The following is a 3,246-nucleotide window of genomic DNA, read 5'->3' on the forward strand; positions in this document are numbered from 1 at the left end:
AAAAATGAAAACTAAAAAGTTTTCAAGGTATCTTACATAGATCTTCTGATCTTCACAACTACCTTTTGAAGCAAGTACTATTATACAAATGAGGAAACTGAGGATAATTAAAAGGTGAATTGGCTTGCTCAATGTCACTCAGTTAATAAGTGCCTAAAGCAGGATTTAAATTTATGACTTTCTGATTCTAACACTATCTAAAATCAGTCCAGTAAAATAAATTTGTTGCATTGCATTTTTTCTGAAAATGTATGTCTCATTCTGTACCTATCAAGAAGTAGAAAGAAAGATTTACCTTCAGTTTTCTGGAGTCCTGATCCTTGTATCATCAAAGTTGTCTGGAGTCACGATTAGTCATGGCATCATTGTAGTTCTCATGCCATTTAAAATTGTTCTTCTTTGCAATGTTGTACTAATTTCATACATTATTTTCCTTGTTCCCACTTTCTTCTGCATCACATGAGTTTATTTAAGTATCCAAGGCTTTTCTGAAATCTTGCTTTATAGTTGTTTTATCTCTTTCTTTTTGAGACTCTTTTTCTCCTGCCCACACTGGAAGTGAAGTGCCCCCTGTCAGGCTAACCTCATTGGTGAGAGGTATAGAAATTTTGACCTGCTTCATTTCTGACCTGTGTCTTCTTTAGGCATCTTGTCCACCCCTCTCCCTACCCTAAATGCATATACTTCTAATCTGGCTCTACCATTTCTCAGAACTCCTGAGTTCAAGTTAAACTTGAGCCTAAGTCTATGTAGTGGCAGGAATTAAAACTGTGTGCTATCACATCCAGTCTTCAACCATTTCTTATTGTATAGTAATATCCCTTTACATTATTATGCCATAATTTGCTTATCCATTCTGCAAATGATCTGTACCCACTTTGTTTCCAATTCTTTGATATGAAAGAACTGCTTCTACAAGGAGTTGCATATATTTGTAGCATACACTTAGTAATGGAGTATGCACAGTTTAGTATCTTTTTGTTTTTTACCATAGTTTCAGAATGTTTTCTAGGATAGACCAATTCAATAGTATTATAGCTTGCCTATTTTCTTTACAATCCCTCCAATAATTGTCAATTTCTCTTCTTGTCATCTTGACCAATAAAATGATTGAAAGATAGAAACTTATAATTATTTAATGTTTATTTTTTTATTATTAGTGAACTGGAGCTTTTTCTATAAGATTGTTAATAGGTTGTATTCTTCTTTTAAGACTAATCCTTGATCATTTATCTAATAAGAAATGACTCATTTTCTCATATATTAGAATCATTTCCCTATTTCTTTCATATAAGCCCTTAATCAGAAAAATGTGATGAAAAAAATTATCTTCAAATGTTTTCCTGCATATTCAAAATGCACTAATCTCCTAATTCTTTCTTTCTTTCTTTCTTTCTTTCTTTCTTTCTTTCTTTCTTTCTTTCTTTCTTTCTTTCTTTCTTTCTTTCTTTCCTTTTTTCTTCCTTCCTTCCTTCCTTCCTTCCTTCCTTCCTTCCTTCCTTCCTTCCTTCCTTCCTTCCTTCCTTCCTTCCTTCCTTCCTTCCTTCCTTTCTTTCTTTCTTTCTTTCTTTCTTTCTTTCTTTCTTTCTTTCTTTCTTTCTTTCTTTCTTTCTTTCTTTCTTTCTTTCTTTCTTTCTTTCTTTCTTTCTTTCTTTCTTTTCTTTCTTTCTTTCTGGCTGAGACAGTTGGGATTAAGTAATTTTTCCAGGATCACATAGCTAGGAAGTATTAAGTGTCTGAGATCAGATTTGAACTCAGGTCCTCCTCTTGATTTCAGGGGTGGTGTTCTATCTACTTTGCCACCTAGCTGCTCCCTGGTCTCCTAATTCTAATTGCATTAACTGTATAATCAAAATGTATATAATTAGGGGTAGCTAAGTCACTTAACCTCAATTACCTCAGCAAAAAAAAAATGTATATAATTAAAATTGTATGTCTACTCTCAGAATCTCTACTTCTTGTTTTGTTAAGAACCTTTCCCTTATCCATAGCTATGAAAGATAGCTCCTTCCTTGATTCTCTAATTTATTTATGATATGATCTTTTGTAATTGGCTGCATATCCATTTGGAATTCATTATTGACATGTGGTGTGAGATGTGGGTTTAAACCTAACTTCAGCAATATTTTTTCCAGCTTTCTCAGCAGTTCTGGTTGAAAAGTAAAAGTCTTATGCAAGTAGTTGGGAGTCCTTGAATTTATTGAATATCTGCAGACATATGAAAAAGATTAAGAATAGGTTCTCATCTCAAGCTTCCTCATTACAGCTTCTTATTTGGGGATGGATAATATTGTTTTCCTTTCTCCCTCCCTTTCTCCTTCTTTCCTTCCTTTCTTTTCCCCTGCTCTTTTTTCCTTTTTTGTTTCCTTCTTCCTTCCCTTCTTCCCTTTCTTATCCCATTACTTTCTCCCTCCATTTTCCCTTCCTTCATCTCTTTTTTTTTCTTTCCTATCCTTCATTGTCTTAGAGAGAATCTCAGAGAAAAGTTGTTCACTCTTTGAGGACTTAAAAGCTCAGAAACACGCTTGCTTTTTTAGTTTTGTGTAAACACCTTGTGTATGTGTCTCCTATGTCTGCCTACAATGTATATCATCTACCATAGGAAGGTATTTTAGTTAATTTCCTAATCCAAAGTAGTTCTCCTATTTAGTTAGTGCTCATTCGGATTTATATGAATTTGAACCCTTGTATATCAATTAATAGTTTTCTGATACATTAATGAATTTTTGTTCTCTATCATTAATATATTTATTTTCTTGTTCTCAGAGGAAGACATGTAAAAGTATGAGCTGCCAAGCTATATTATTGCCAAACCTTAAAGATCTAAGTTCACAGCCATCAGGAAACATAAATGTAACAAAAGCCCATACTCACCAGAGAACACTTCCTCATAGAGCTCTAGAAAGCCTCATGTGAAAATCCTTTAACAAGTAAAGAGCAATGCAAACAAGTATTATCAGCCTGGCTTCTCACTTTTTAGAAGTTTACCTTTCCTTTTCCCTGACCACAGAAGGAGGAAAAGAGAAGGAAATGGTCCATTATGTCATAATGTAGGTCAAGGATTCACTAATGATAGATTAAGAGAGATAGAAGAGATTGGTATAATTGCTTTCAAATGCCTTGGCAACTAAAAGAACTCCAAGGCATCATATGAAGAATTTATACTTCCTTTTCCCCAGTGATAAAGAAAAGATCATATTTCAGATCATGTCATTATATACCCTCAGCATGCATTCTCCAAAGGTA

The sequence above is a fragment of the Sminthopsis crassicaudata genome, chromosome 2 (assembly GCF_048593235.1).
Source record: "Sminthopsis crassicaudata isolate SCR6 chromosome 2, ASM4859323v1, whole genome shotgun sequence".
NCBI classification, from domain to species: domain Eukaryota; kingdom Metazoa; phylum Chordata; class Mammalia; order Dasyuromorphia; family Dasyuridae; genus Sminthopsis; species Sminthopsis crassicaudata.